The 15,203-nt window shown below is 53.6% G+C and overlaps 9 non-coding genes across 9 annotated transcripts; 2 read left to right on the top strand and 7 right to left on the bottom strand.

The window, feature by feature from the left end:
- Positions 1–1,171: 1,171 nt before the first annotated feature.
- trnad-guc (transfer RNA aspartic acid (anticodon GUC)) lies at positions 1,172–1,243 on the bottom strand. The gene has a single exon. It is a non-coding gene; the product is annotated as a tRNA-Asp (tRNA).
- A 1,024-nt stretch (positions 1,244–2,267) lies between these two features.
- On the top strand, positions 2,268–2,340 carry trnaf-gaa (transfer RNA phenylalanine (anticodon GAA)). The gene has a single exon. It is a non-coding gene; the product is annotated as a tRNA-Phe (tRNA).
- Positions 2,341–8,934: 6,594 nt separating this feature from the next.
- Positions 8,935–9,007, bottom strand: trnaf-gaa (transfer RNA phenylalanine (anticodon GAA)). Its single transcript has one exon. It is a non-coding gene; the product is annotated as a tRNA-Phe (tRNA).
- Positions 9,008–10,726: 1,719 nt separating this feature from the next.
- On the bottom strand, positions 10,727–10,799 carry trnav-cac (transfer RNA valine (anticodon CAC)). Its single transcript has one exon. It is a non-coding gene; the product is annotated as a tRNA-Val (tRNA).
- Positions 10,800–12,131: 1,332 nt separating this feature from the next.
- Positions 12,132–12,204, bottom strand: trnav-aac (transfer RNA valine (anticodon AAC)). The gene has a single exon. It is a non-coding gene; the product is annotated as a tRNA-Val (tRNA).
- Positions 12,205–12,313: 109 nt separating this feature from the next.
- On the bottom strand, positions 12,314–12,386 carry trnaf-gaa (transfer RNA phenylalanine (anticodon GAA)). Its single transcript has one exon. It is a non-coding gene; the product is annotated as a tRNA-Phe (tRNA).
- Positions 12,387–13,617: 1,231 nt separating this feature from the next.
- trnav-cac (transfer RNA valine (anticodon CAC)) lies at positions 13,618–13,690 on the bottom strand. Its single transcript has one exon. It is a non-coding gene; the product is annotated as a tRNA-Val (tRNA).
- A 694-nt stretch (positions 13,691–14,384) lies between these two features.
- trnah-gug (transfer RNA histidin (anticodon GUG)) lies at positions 14,385–14,456 on the top strand. The gene has a single exon. It is a non-coding gene; the product is annotated as a tRNA-His (tRNA).
- A 574-nt stretch (positions 14,457–15,030) lies between these two features.
- Positions 15,031–15,103, bottom strand: trnav-aac (transfer RNA valine (anticodon AAC)). The gene has a single exon. It is a non-coding gene; the product is annotated as a tRNA-Val (tRNA).
- Positions 15,104–15,203: the final 100 nt, after the last annotated feature.

The following is a 15,203-nucleotide window of genomic DNA, read 5'->3' on the forward strand; positions in this document are numbered from 1 at the left end:
TCAGCTCGTCAGGCAGGGATGCGTTGTTCGTGTCAATCTCCTGGCTGCAGCCCTTGTAGCCTGTGATTGACTGTAATCCCTGCCACAGCCTCCGGGTGTCAGCGCACTGCGTTTCAAGCCGCACTCTGTAGCTCCGTTTGGCGCGTTTTATGGCTTCTTCTAATGCATACCGTGATTTCTTGTACAGCTCCTTGTCCCCCGATTTGAACGCGGTGGATCTATCTTTTATTTTATTGCGAATGTCGTGGTTGAACCACGGTTTCTGATTGGGAAATGAACTAATTTTCATTTCTGGTACACAAACGTCGGTGCAGTATTTAATATAGCTGGTGACTATATTAAGTCACCAGCTATATTAAATGTACCAAATGTATCTTGTACCAAACGCACGTTCCTTCTGTACGCGGAGCCGATCATTTGCAATTGGGCTGTGCCGACAGACCAGGACGAGCTCTGTCGGCTCAAAAGCAGCGCAGGACCTGCAAGAACAACAGAAAGATTAGCATCCAGCGGGGGCCTCTTAGTGAGCCCAAGAGCTCATCAAGAATCGGCTCCAGCAACAGGGCTGGGTGCATTGTTCCATTCTCCGCCCACTCTCGGTGTAAACAAGTCCCTCCTGGTCTCTGCTTGAAATGCACTTTCCTGCGTTTGCTTTGGTGCAACTGGCTTCCCCTGCATGGGCGAATGTGAAGAAGATCCTTAGTAAGTCATTGAAGAAAACCAGGTGGGGACAGGTGACCGGTCCTATACTAACGAGGAAGACATCGCTCTCTCCGACCCCCGGCATCGTGTCCCGACCCACCGTGCTGGAAGCCGACGCGTGCTGTGATTCCTTTACGGAGCAGAAATGACAACCGAGGAGCCGAGAGATCATTTCAGCATTTCGCGTCTGAACGGAAAACACAAACGACCAACTCGGAATGACTTGCCTTTGACGCTTCTCAAAGCGTTCTTTGTGCATCGAACAGACCCACTCACCTCTTAGTGTGGCGGGATCTGCACAGTGCATGTCGCAGCGCTTCCTGCTTTCACTTCAATGTGCTTCCTGATGTCGAGTCGTGTGCCGTGCGGAGGCTCTGAAAGCGAGAGCAATGAAAAGGTGCACGATGCTGTGAAAGAAAACAGAGAAGTGAAAGGCAGTCATTTCTCTAAGGAGGTGAAAGAAAAGCTACTCCCCGTCGGGGAATCGAACCCCGGTCTCCCGCGTGACAGGCGGGGATACTTGCCACTATACTAACGAGGAAGACATCGCCTTCTCCAACCCCCGGCATCGTGTCCCGACCCAGCATGCTGGAAGCCGACGCGTGCTGTGATCCCTTTACGGAGCAGAAATGACAACCGAGGAGCCGAGAGATCATTTCAGCATTTCGCGTCTGAACGGAAAACACAAACGACCAACTCGGAATGACTTGCCTTTGACGCTTTTCAAAGTGTTCTTTGTGCACGACGACTGCGCCGCCTAGCAGATACAAATGGGTTGTACAACTTTGAACTAGCAAATGGAAGAGGGCTAAGCCCCCTCTCTTTTAGCCCAGGTTCGATCTGTCTCCCAGATTCACGAGGGCGCACACACACACACACCAGTGCCGTTGAAGTGCTCTGCTTCATTTCTAAGGGAAACTCAACATTCACTCCTACCCCGAGTGCAGAAAAGACAGCATCCACAGCAACAACAGCTCAGGTCTCTGCACAGGAGCTAAGCTGCCCTCATCTCCTCTGCTCTGCGGCTCCTGCGGAGTGGAGTCCTGCCTGGAGCCGTGTTTGCAGGCGGCGGCTCCCCGCGCCCTGTCTGGGCGTCGTGTCCAAGAGGTCCTGGGAGGAAGAGAGAGCCCTCCCACTCGGGGGCTTTTCCACGGTCTGTGTGAGGAGGGGCGGGTGTGTCCAGTAGCTTATCGAGCGGAAGCCTGGGGCGGCGGAGAGCTGTGATCGTGCAGACCTTGAGGTGTCACCTCTTTGTCTGCTTTCCCGCCCCCCCTCCGCCCAAGCTCTGCTCCAAAGTAGCCCGGCAACCCCTCACACCTGCACGTGTCACAACCTTAGGTGCGGTCATGAGACACCCATGGGGTGTCGTTCTGTTCTTGCTAATTGTTTCCTGCCCGTCGCAGGCAGGAGTCCATGCGAGGAAGATGCGCTGGACAGAGCTCAGAGGGCGCAGCTGGGTGGCTTTCCTTCTGAGTGACGTTCCTGCAACACTCTCCCGCTACTCTTGGTGCGCTCATGCCACAACACAGGAAGGCTGGAGCAGGTGGCTATGGGCTTTGCGCACCGCCGAAATAGCTCAGTTGGGAGAGCGTTAGACTGAAGATCTAAAGGTCCCTGGTTCGATCAAGGGTTTCGGCATTTTGTTTCATCGCGCCCTTTGTTCCTCTCTCCAGTGCCACCTGCCTAAAGTGACGCGTCCCTTTCTCAGCCCGAAACGCAAGCGAGACACCAGCAGCAGTCCCTGCAGGTTTCCGTAGTGTAGCGGCTATCACGTTCGCCTAACACGCGAAAGGTCCCAGGTTCGAGACCGGGCGGCAACAGCCTCGTTTTGCACGCTCCTGCACTTCACAGAGGTCTTGAGCGACCGGTCATTTGTTCCCAATGTATTTCCGGTGCCTTCGTGCACTCTTGTACCAAACACACGTTCCTTCTGTACGCGGAGCCGATCATTTGCAATTGGGCTGTGCCGACAGACCAGGACGAGCTCTGTCGGCTCAAAAGCAGCGCAGGACCTGCAAGAACAACAGAAAGATTAGCATCCAGCGGGGGCCTCTTAGTGAGCCCAAGAGCTCATCAAGAATCGGCTCCAGCAACAGGGCTGGGCGCATTGTTCCATTCTCCGCCCACTCTCGGTGTAAACAAGTCCCTCCTGGTCTCTGCTTGAAATGCACTTTCCTGCGTTTGCTTTGGTGCAACTGGCTTCCCCTGCATGGGCGAATGTGAAGAAGATCCTTAGTAAGTCATTGATTCTGCCGTGGCCCTATTCTGCCGTGACCCAGATTCGAACCGGGGTTGTTGCGGCCACAATACAAAATACTGACCACTATACGATCACAGCGAGTTACCGAGACAGACACAGGGGGGTTGGAAAGGAAGTACTCTCTTCGTGTGACACTAGTCGGAAAAGTCCTGACGTATTTCAACTGAGCCCTAGTATACATCGACCCTTCGACACTCTGAGTGCCAACTCTCTTGTGTGTTTTCTCCACCAAGCAGGTCATGAAGGCAGCAATTACAGTTTGCTTACATGACGCACGGCACAACATGGCTGTATGCTCCCATATGGTCTAGCGGTTACGATACCTGATCTTCACCCACATGGCCTGGGTTCAACTCCTGGTATGGGAAGGTTTCCATTCTGCCTCCTGCTTTCCAAAAGATCAGCACCATGTACAAAGGAGCCGCATTTAAACCACTCGATCATGTGTAAAACGTACGAGAAGAGGGGGCGCATGTTTTCAAGCGAGGACCTCTCGCGTGTGAGCCGAACTGATCATCTCTGCAGCTTGGAAACTTGCAGGAGGTGGGAGGGGTGACTCTGGTAGACAGTGTTGACCTTCGGCAATAGGATTCATACTCTCCAAGATGATATCTGCACTTTCTGGAGAGGAGATATTCTCCACTTCAGTAGCCTGATTTTGTCGATTGTGTGGAGAGGGCTGTAGAATGTGGGACCCTGGTGTGAGAGCATGGTCAATCAGCGCACTCCAACAAAGATACTGGAAGCAGCTGAATAGCATTGGTGAAGCTCAGCGCTGGGCCACTGGGCACAAGTTCCCATCGTTCCCTTTCTCAGCCCAAAATGCAAGCAAGACACCAGCAGCAGCCCCTGCATGTTTCCGTAGTGTAGCAGTTATCACGTTCGCTGTGTGACTCTGTTGGTGAAGCTCTTCTGTGCCTAGACCTGTAGGAGGAGCTTCTCCCACACAGCCCTGTCAGTTTCACAGTGCCCATCCTCTCCCTGAGACACTGACACAAGGAGGGTCGGGACCTCAGTTTTCCACCTCCCCCGAAGGACAGCGCCTGTTTGCGCAGTAGAGTGTCGCCATCAGGATGCTGGGGCATGAGAAAGCCACATGGACCGCAGGGTGAGTGCTCCATACTGGTCCCAGTAACACCTCTTGCAGGAGCAGCAGCAACATGAGCTTTTCAGGGGGGAATCTCCCATCCTGATGCCGGCCAGTCTCACACCTGCTGGGCTGCTGTGGGTGAGCCCAGTCATGAGTCGCAGTTACCAGGGAGAAACGATACAAGCGAAGGATTACTCAGCTCTCAGCACTTGAAAAGACCAACAAATGACTCGTTCCCGCCGGAGCTGAATGTACCTGCATGTGTTGTGTCGTCTACTTCCTCCGCCCCGTTGTGTTTGCGGTTATTGTCTTTGAAGCCGGCCCCCGAGACGAGACGGGCTGTTCCTGTGCCCCAATTAACACTTTACAGGTGCATTGTGGCCATTGTCGGTGGTCACACGCGATAAGATAAGGTGGAGGAGAGCGGGGCATGCCCAGCGCCAGACATTCAAGGAGGGGGCTGTGCGAGGTGAGGTGAGGTGCAACATGCCGGAGCCCTGACGCTGCTAATGCGGAGCACTTGTTGAACTAGCATTGAAAGGACGTGTGCGCACGGAGCGAGCCTTCCCTGCGGCGGAGCGTGGAAACTTTCTCCCCGCGCTGCAGGAGTTGTGTGCGCTGCAGCGGTGCCGAGAGAACAGCACAGAAGGCAGCAGGCTCTGGAGAGCGGGTAAGAGACGAAGCCTTGTGGGCAGGCGAGCAGGCCCATTTTTTGGAAATTGCTGAAAAGGCTCTGGTGTTTGTTCGGTGCGTGGCAGGCGCACGACGCGAGCTTGCGTAGCGATTTGTGGGTCTGGTGTTATGCAAATGAGGCCGAATTGCATCCCGGGACATGCTGCGAATGCGCATTGGCGACTGCAGATGTGTAGGAAACGGCGCGCTCGTTTTCTCGTTTTGCCCACCCTTTTGAGTGTTAGTGTGGTGTGTGAGTGTGCGAAAGAGTGGGCCCAGCAGGAGGCAGTGGCGTGCGGGGCGAGTAGCTGGGCTAGGCTGCGCGCTTTGTGCTGTGGGTCCAGGCCGCTTGCAGGGCCTTATATAACTTATACTTACCTGGCAGGGGAGATACCTTGATCATCCTGTAGGTGGAGTAGTTGGATTGTTTTCTTGTTTTGTGGAAGCAGTGTTTGTTTTGCAGTTTATGAAATGGCAAGTTTTGGATCCCGCAAGAATGCTGTGCGTTTTGAGGTTTTGGATGACCTCTTCATGGATTGCATGCAGTTCAGCAGAAAAGTGTTGCAGAAGGAACTTGGCTTTGAACCTTGGCACTTGGATTTCATCTTCGCTCTCCCAGGTCAGAAAGCATTTGAGGTTGTTTTTGCTACCTATTCTCTGTTTGAACGATGTGTGGATGTGTTTGAGGCAAAAAGAGGGAAAGTTCCTGCCCTTGAGAAGATCAACTTGCAGCCTCTGACACAGAGAGAGAGGAAAACAGTGCATGTTGTTATGTTCTCGAATCTGGCAAAGACGGAGGACATTCAAACCTGGCTTAACCAGTACTGCACCGTCCACCATGGAACTGAGGTTAGAGATGTTGATAGTATAAAAACAGGAGCAAGGAAATTCGAGGTTCGTTTGCAACCGGACAATGTAAATGGAGACTTAAGGCACCTGCCCTCTACAATCCGACTGGGCACCTGCAATGGCTATGTTTTTTATGTGGGACAACCAAAGGTGTGTGTCACAGCGCTGTGGTGCTGTGGGACACCTGGCATTGTCCTGCACTGTGAAATGCTGCAAGACCTGTGGCAAACAGGGACATTTATCCTCTGACTGTTCAATGCTGCCAAATTGCAATTTATGTGGCTCGGAAGGACACGTTTTTAAGAACTGCCCTCACGCCTACGCCAATAAACTCAAAATGAGAAAGGATGAGGCAGTGCTTGTTTGAGCCAAACCGGCCCGAAAACCCAAAGCAAATAACAAGTCAAACAAAGAACCCTTGTTGGACAAAGACTCTCAGCCTCCAGCCAGGATCAGTCCTGCTGTGGCTCCGGGGCCGGTGGAAGAGAAATCCACTACGCCCCCACAACTGCAGACTGCACCAGACAAGCACGAGGGTTTGAAAACCCCCGAGAACAGCGAGGACCCCTCCCCCACTCCTGCTCCTCAGAACGAGGGCCAGTGTGGGGCGCCCTGGTGGAGCGGGTCCAGCGAGGATACCCAGGATTCAGCGGAGCTGCTTTTCTCAGACTCTGCAAGTGCTACAGATGCCCTCCTCTCCTCCATCCAGTCCATCACGGAGGATCTGCAGCAGCTGGTGGGTGAGGGGGAAGAGGAGACTGGTGCATCGGCTGCACCCCTTTCCCCTCAGTGCTCCCAGGAGCTGGACTTGAGGAAAAGGAAAAATGACTCTGTTTTCTCCCCGAGCGAGGAGGAAGGAGAGCATGGCGATGGGGACAGCTGGAACCCCTCCACCCCTCCCTCTACCCCCTTCCTTGAAATGGACTCCGTGAACGCTTTTACTGCTGCCACCCTGATGAAGGCTCATTCAGAGGATGGCTGGCAGGAAATTGGTAAGAAGAAAAAGAAAAAGAAGTAAATCAAGAGAGGTATAAAAGCTTTGAAGATAGGTGGGATAAAGGGCCTTCTGATTGGTCAGGGGACAATAACAACAGAACCTCTGGCGTGGCCATTCTTTTCAAAGGATGGGCATTCAAATTGAAAAGTATTCAGAGGGTCATAGATGGCAGGTTGCTGTGTGTGGATGTGGAATGGGAGACCGTTAACCTGCGTCTAATCAATGTGTATTGTCCTACTGATGTGGGAGGAAGGGTGGAGCTACTCAAAGCACTCTCTCCCCTATTGTTATGTAGCACAGACGTGATAGTGGGAGGGGATTTTAATTGTATCTTAGAGCACACAGATAGGCAGTCTAGCTCTCCGATAAAATTGGATTCCAGCTCACTGGCCCTGCAAAACTTAGTTCAAGACTTTAAACTCTCAGACACATATAGATGTATATATCCCACAACAGCAGGATATACATGGTCAGGGAGGAATCAGAATTGACTATTGCTTTGTCTCAGAGAGAGTGAAAGTTGTTGGGGTCACTCTTCAGCCTGTCTTCTTCTCAGATCACCAGGCTTTAGGGTGTAGAGTGGAACTCAAGGGTGGGACTGTCTTTGGCCCAGGCCTCTGGAAACTCAACACAAAGCTGCTAGAGAACGAGGGGGTAGTATCCCGCTACAAGGAGAAACTATCACAGTGGCTGTCCTTGCAGTGTCTGTACAGGTCAGTAGGAGAGTGGTGGGAGGAGGTGAAGGTGAGGACAAAGGCCTTTTTCATTGCTGAGGGAAGGAAGGCTGCTGCCAGACGGAGAAGAGTGCTAGCCAGGAAACAGAGGCAGCTGCAGCGTCTCTACACGAGACAGTGGCTTCGATGTGCTCGAGGATATCACCCTTTTAAAAAAGGATGTCCGGAGCATAGCGGAAGAAAGTAGTCGAGGAGTGCTGTTAAGAAGCTGTGTCAGTTCTTGGAAGAAAATGAGAAGTGTACTCGCTTCTTTTTCAGTAAAGTGGTAGGCTCCAAGTCTGTCATGGAAAGTGTAGTTGATGAGGAGGGAAGAGAGAGTACAGAGCTGAGTGCTATTCTCTCCTGCATCGAGGCCTTCTTGTCACGGACGTCCAAGGGGACTAACCGTGGGGAGCAGGAGGGCGGAAAAAGACCCATATGCGTAGCGGCGAGACGGGAAAAAGGCCCGGGCTCATTAGTGCAAAGAGTTCAGGAATGCCGTATAGAAACCTGTGCCCTCAGGGAGTGGACGTGGGGCGCCCTGGTGCTAGGCGGGTCTCAGGACATCCGAACGTCAGTGCTGAGCGAGGACAGAGTGCAAGACCCGGAAATATATAGCCCAAGGGAAAGAGAGGGCAAGAAGGACAGCAGACCAGAAACTAGGGACAGGACAGAGAAGGACCGCCCTCTGGCTGCAGAGGGCGTGACACTTCTACTCAAGACTGTACAGCTCTACAGAGGTAAAGGATGAAGAAATTCATTTTTTTACCTCAAAGCTAGAAAAAATTTTGAGTGAAGAAGATAGGGAAGTACTTTTGGGGGATTTGACAGTAGAAGAGCTGAGAGGCTATGGAGAGCTTACAGAAGGGGAAAACTCCGGGTGCTGACAGGCTCCCTAAAGGGGCGTCTGCTTTTACTACTTGCACGAATGAAGGCAAAAAAAAGCCAATCGATGTGAATGAACGGCGCTTTACAGAGGAGTACTGCCTGACTGGATCGTTGATGAACGACAGAGGCCACTCCGAGCTCTTCTCGATTTTCTTCAATGACTTACTAAGGATCTTCTTCACATTCGCCCATGCAGGCGAAACCAGTTACACCAAAGCAAACGCAGGAAAGTGCAATTCAAACAGAGACCAGGAGGGACTTTTTTACACCGAGAGTGGTCGGAGAATAGAACAATGCGCCCAGCCCTGTTGCTGGTACCGATTCTTGATGAGATCTTGGGCTCACTAAGAAGCCCCCGCTGGATGCTAATCTTTCTGTTGTTCTTGCAGGTCCTGCGCTGCTTTTGAGCTGACAGAGCTCATCCTGGTCTGTCGGCACAGCCCAATTGCAAATGATCGGCTCTGCATACAGAAGGAACGTGCGTTTGGTACAAGAGTGCATGAAGGCACCGATAAGACATTGGGAACAAATGACCGGTCGCTCAATACCTCTCTGAAGTACAGGAGCGTGCAAAACGAGGCTGTTTCCACCCGGTCTCAAACCGGGGACCTTTCGCGTGTTAGGCGAACGTGATAGCTGCTACACTACGGAAACCTGCAGGGACTGCTGCTGGTGTCTCGCTTGCGTTTCGGGCTGAGAAAGGGAAGCGTCACTTTAGGCAGGGGGAGCTGAAGAGAGGAACAAAGGGCGCCATGAAATAGAATGCCAAAACCCAGGATCAAATCAGGGACCTTTAGATCTTCAGTCTAACGCTCTCCCAGCTGAGCTATTTCGGCGGTGCCGAGAGCACACAGCCACCTGCTCCAGCCTTCCTGTGTTGCGGCATGAGCGCACCAAGAGTAGCGGGAGAGTGTTGCAGGAACGTCACTCAGAAGGAAAGCCACCCAGCTGCGCCCTCTGAGCTCTGTCCAGCGCATCTTCCTCGCATGGACTCCTGCCTGCGACGGGCAGGAAACAATTAGCAAGAACAGAACGACACCCCATGGGTGTCTCATGACCGCACCTTAGATTGTGACACGTGCAGGTGTGAGGGGTTGCCGGGCTACTTTGGAGCAGAGCTTGGGCGGAGGGGGGGCGGGAAAGCAGACAAAGAGGTGACACCTCAAGGTCTGCACGATCACAGCTCTCCGCCGCCCCAGGCTTCCGCTCGATAAGCTACTGGACACACCCGCCCCTCCTCACACAGACCGTGGAAAAGCCCCCGAGTGGGAGGGCTCTCTCTTCCTCCCAGGAGCTCTTGGACACGACGCACAGACAGGGCGCGGGTAGCCGCCGCCTGCAAACACGGCTCCAGGCAGGACTCCACTCCGCAGGAGCCGCAGAGCAGAGGAGATGAGGGCAGCTTAGCTCCTGTGCAGAGACCTGAGCTGTTGTTGCTGTGGATGCTGTCTTTTCTGCACTCGGGGTAGGAGTGAATGTTGAGTTGCCCTTAGAAATGAAGCAGAGCACTTCAACGGCACGGGTGTGTGTGTGTGTGAGCGCCCTGGTGATTCTGGGAGACAGATCGAACCTGGGCTAAAAGAGAGGGGGCTTAGCCCTCTTCCATTTGCTAGTTCAAAGTTGTACAACCCATTTGTATCTGCTAGGCGGCGCAGTCATCGTGCACAAAGAACGCTTTGAGAAGCGTCAAAGGCAAGTCATTCCGAGTTGGTCGTTTGTGTTTTCCGTTCAGACGCGAAATGCTGAAATGATCTCTCGGCTCCTCGGTTGTCATTTCTGCTCCGTAAAGGGATCACAGCACGCGTCGGCTTCCAGCATGCTGGGTCGGGACACGATGCCGGGGGTTGGAGAGAGCAATGTCTTCCTCGTTAGTATAGTGGCAAGTATCCCCGCCTGTCACGTGGGAGACCGGGGTTTGATTCCCCGACGGGGAGTAGCTTTTCTTTCACCTCCTTAGAGAAATGCCTGCCTTTCACTTCTCTGTTTTCTTTCACAGCGTCGTGCACCTTTTCATTGCTCTCGCTTTCAGAGCCTCCGCACGGCAGTCGACTCGACATCAGGAAGCACATTGAAGTGAAAGCAGGAAGCGCTGCGACATGCACTGTGCAGATCCCGCCACACTAAGAGGTGAGTGGGTCTGTTCGATGCACAAAGAACGCTTTGAGAAGTGTCAAAGGCAAGTCATTCCGAGTTGGTCGTTTGTGTTTTCCGTTCAGACGCGAAATGCTGACATGATCTCTCGGCTCCTCGGTTGTCATTTCTGCTCCGTAAAGGAATCACAGCACGCGTCGGCTTCCAGCACGGTGGGTCGGGACACGATGCCGGGGGTCGGAGAGAGCGATGTCTTCCTCGTTAGTATAGGACCTGTCACCTGTCCCCACCTGTCACGCGGGAGACTGGGGTGCATCAGGACGCGCCTTGAAGTGAAAGCAGGATGCGCTGTGACATGCACTGTGCAGATCCCGCCACACTAAGAGGTGGGTCCAGTGGGTCTGTTCGATCACAGCGCTAGGCGAATCCCCAATCCCCTTTTGTGCCTGGCGACAAAAGATGTCTGTTTCCGCCCGGTTTCGAACCGGGGACTTTTCGCGTGTGAGGCGAACGTGATAACCACTACACTACGGAAACAGTGGTAAGACGTGCCCAGCGGCCCAGTGCTGAGCTTCGCCAATGCGTTTTAGCTGCTTCCAGTGCCTTTATTGGAGTGCGCTGATGGACCGTGCTCTCTCTCCAGAGACCAGCACGCCTGTCATGGACGGAGCAGGAAAGGCGGCGCCACATTCTACAGTCCTCTCCACGCAATCGACGAAATCGGGCTACTGAAGTGGAGAAAATCGCCTCTCCAGAAAGTGCAAATATCATCTTGGAGACTATAAATCCTATTGCCGAAGGTCAGCCCTGTCTACCAGAGTAACCCTCCCACAGCGATGATCAGCTCGTCTCACACGCGAGAAGTTTCGGTTGGAAACAAGTGCCCCCTCTTCTCGCACGTTCGAGTAGTTTTAATGCGGCTCTTTCGTACACGGTGCTGATCTTTTGGAAAGCAGGAGGCAAAACCGAGTCGAACCGCCTGGGTGAAAACCAGGAACCCTAACCGCTAGACTATATGGCAGCGAACAACCATGCTGTTCCCGGCATCATGCAAGCAAACTACATAAATATGAGAAAACACGCAAGAGAGTTGTCACTCAGAGTGTCGAAGGGTCGATGTATACTGGGGCTCAGTTGAAATGCAACGTCAGGACTTTTCCGAATTATGTCACACGAAGAGAGCACAGCCCTTTCCGCCCTGTCGCGTGTGTCTCGGTAACTCGCTGTGATCGTATAGTGGTCAGTACTTTGTGTTGTGGCCGCAACAACCCCGGTTCGAATCCGGGTTACGGCGGAATAGGGGCGTCTGCTTTTACTACTTGCACGAATGAAGGGAAAAAAAAAGCCAATCGATGTGAACGAACGGCGCTTTACAGAGGAGTACTGCCTGACTGGATCATTGATGAACGACAGAGGCCACTCCGACCTCTTCTCGGTTTTCTTTAATGACTTACTAAGGATCTTCTTCACATTCGCCCATGCGGGGGAAGCCAGTTACACCAAAGCAAACGCAGGAAAGTGCATTTCAAGCAGAGACCAGGAGGGACTTGTTTACACCGAGAGTGGGCGGAGAATGGAACAATGCGCCCAGCCCTGTTGCTGGAGCCGATTCTTGATGAGCTCTTGGGCTCACTAAGAGGCCCCCGCTGGATGCTAATCTTTCTGTTGTTCTTGCAGGTCCTGCGCTGCTTTTGAGCCGACAGAGCTCGTCCTGGTCTGTCGGCACAGCCCAATTGCAAATGATCGGCTCCGCGTACAGAAGGAACGTGCGTTTGGTACAAGAGTGCACGAAGGCACCGGAAATACATTGGGAACAAATGACCGGTCGCTCAAGACCTCTGTGAAGTACAGGAGCGTGCAAAACGAGGCTGTTTCCGCCCGGTTTCGGACCGGGGACCTTTCGCGTGTTAGGCGAACGTGATAGCCGCTACACTACGGAAACCTGCAGGGACCGCTGCTGGTGTCTCGCTTGCGTTTCGGGCTGAGAAAGGGACGCGTCACTTTAGGCAGGGGGCGCTGGAGAGAGGAACAAAGGGCGCGATGAAACAAAATGCCGAAACCCGGGATCGAACCAGGGACCTTTAGATCTTCAGTCTAACGCTCTCCCAACTGAGCTATTTCGGCGGTGCGCAAAGCCCACAGCCACCTGCTCCAGCCTTCCTGTGTTGTGGCATGAGCGCACCAAGAGTAGCGGGAGAGTGTTGCAGGAACGTCACTCAGAAGGAAAGCCACCCAGCTGCGCCCTCTGAGCTCTGTCCAGCGCATCTTCCTCGCATGGACTCCTGCCTGCGACGGGCAGGAAACAATAAGCAAGAACACAACGACACCCCATGGGTGTCTCATGACCGCACCTTAGGTTGTGACACGTGCAGGTTTGAGGGGTTGCCGGGCTACTTTGGCGCAGAGCTTGGGCGGAGGGGGGGCGGGAAAGCAGACAAAAAGGTGACACCTCAAGGTCTGCACGATCACAGCTCTCCGCCGCCCCAGGCTTCCGCTCGATAAGCTACTGGACACACCCGCCCCTCCTCACACAGACCGTGGAAAAGCCCCCGAGTGGGAGGGCTCTCTCTTCCTCCCAGGAGCTCTTGGACACGACGCACAGACAGGGCGCGGGGAGCCGCCGCCTGCAAACACGGCTCCAGGCGGGACTCCACTCCGCAGGAGCCGCAGAGCAGAGGAGATGAGGGCAGCTTAGCTCCTGTGCAGAGACCTGAGCTGTTGTTGCTGTGGATGCTGTCTTTTCTGCACTCGGGGTAGGAGTGAATGTTGAGTTGCCCTTAGAAATGAAGCAGAGCACTTCAACGGCACGGATGTGTGTGTGTGCGCCCTGGTGATTCTGGGAGACAGATCGAACCTGGGCTAAAAGAGAGGGGGCTTAGCCCTCTTCCATTTGCTAGTTCAAAGTTGTACAACCCCTTTGTATCTGCTAGGCGGCGTAGTCGTCGTGCACAAAGAACGCTTTGAAAAGCGTCAAAGGCAAGTCATTCCGAGTTGGTCGTTTGTGTTTTCCGTTCAGACGCGAAATGCTGAAATGATCTCTCGGCTCCTCGGTTGTCATTTCTGCTCCGTAAAGGAATCACAGCACGCGTCGGCTTCCAGCATGGTGGGTCGGGACACGATGCCGGGGGTTGGCGAGAGCGATGTCTTCCTCGTTAGTATAGGACCTGTCACCTGTCCCCACCTGTCACGCGGGAGACTGGGGTACATCAGGACGCGCCTTGAAGTGAAAGCAGGATGCGCTGTGACATGCACTGTGCAGATCCCGCCACACTAAGAGGTGGGTCCAGTGGGTCTGTTCGATCACAGCGCTAGGCGAATCCCCAATCCCCTTTTGTGCCTGGCGACAAAAGATGTCTGTTTCCGCCCGGTTTCGAACCGGGGACCTTTCGCGTGTGAGGCGAACGTGATAACCACGACACTACGGAAACGGTGGTAAGACGTGCCCAGCGGCCCAGCGCTGAGCTTCGCCAATGCGATTCAGCTGCTTCCAGTGCCTTTATTGGAGTGCGCTGATGGACCGTGCTCTCTCTCCAGAGACCAGCACGCCTGTCATGGACGGAGCAGGAAAGGCGGCGCCACATTCTACAGTCCTCTCCACGCAATCGACGAAATCGGGCTACTGAAGTGGAGAAAATCGCCTCTCCAGAAAGTGCAAATATCATCTTGGAGACTATAAATCCTATTGCCGAAGGTCAGCCCTGTCTACCAGAGTAACCCTCCCACAGCGATGATCAGCTCGTCTCACACGCGAGAAGTTTCGGTTGGAAACAAGCGCCCCCTCTTCTCGCACGTTTTGCACGTTCGAGTAGTTTTAATGCGGCTCTTTCGTACACGGTGCTGATCTTTTGGAAAGCAGGAGGCAAAACCGAGTCGAACCGCCTGGGTGAAAACCAGGAACCCTAACCGCTAGACTATATGGCAGCGAACAACCATGCTGTTCCCGGCATCATGCAAGCAAACTACATAAATATGAGAAAACACGCAAGAGAGTTGTCACTCAGAGTGTCGAAGGGTCGATGTATACTGGGGCTCAGTTGAAATGCAACGTCAGGACTTTTCCGAATTATGTCACACGAAGAGAGCACAGCCCTTTCCGCCCTGCCGCGTGTGTCTCGGTAACTCGCTGTGATCGTATAGTGGTCAGTACTTTGCGTTGTGGCCGCAACAACCCCGGTTCGAATCCGGGTCACGGCAGAATAGGGGCGTCTGCTTTTACTACTCGCACGAATGAAGGCAAAAAAAAGCCAATCGATGTGAACGAACGGCGCTTTACAGAGGAGTACTGCCTGACTGGATCGTTCATGAACGACAGAGGCCACTCCGACCTCTTCTCGGTTTTCTTTAATGACTTACTAAGGATCTTCTTCACATTCGCCCATGCAGGGGAAGCCAGTTACACCAAAGCAAACGCAGGAAAGTGCATTTCAAGCAGAGACCAGGAGGGACTTGTTTACACCGAGAGTGGGCGGAGAATGGAACAATGCGCCCAGCCCTGTTGCTGGAGCCGATTCTTGATGAGCTCTTGGGCTCACTAAGAGGCCCCCGCTGGATGCTAATCTTTCTGTTGTTCTTGCAGGTCCTGCGCTGCTTTTGAGCCGACAGAGCTCGTCCTGGTCTGTCGGCACAGCCCAATTGCAAATGATCGGCTCCGCGTACAGAAGGAACGTGCGTTTGGTACAAGAGTGCACGAAGGCACCGGAAATACATTGGGAACAAATGACCGGTCGCTCAAGACCTCTGTGAAGTACAGGAGCGTGCAAAACGAGGCTGTTTCCGCCCGGTCTCGAACCGGGGACCTTTCGCGTGTTAGGCGAACGTGATAGCCGCTACACTACGGAAACCTGTAGGGACTGCTGCTGGTGTCTCGCTTGCGTTTCGGGCTGAGAAAGGGACGCGTCACTTTAGGCAGGTGGCGCTGGAGAGAGGAACAAAGGGCGCGAT

Source organism: Lepisosteus oculatus, chromosome 14, assembly GCF_040954835.1.
Source record: "Lepisosteus oculatus isolate fLepOcu1 chromosome 14, fLepOcu1.hap2, whole genome shotgun sequence".
In the NCBI taxonomy this organism is placed as follows: Eukaryota; Metazoa; Chordata; class Actinopteri; order Semionotiformes; family Lepisosteidae; genus Lepisosteus; species Lepisosteus oculatus.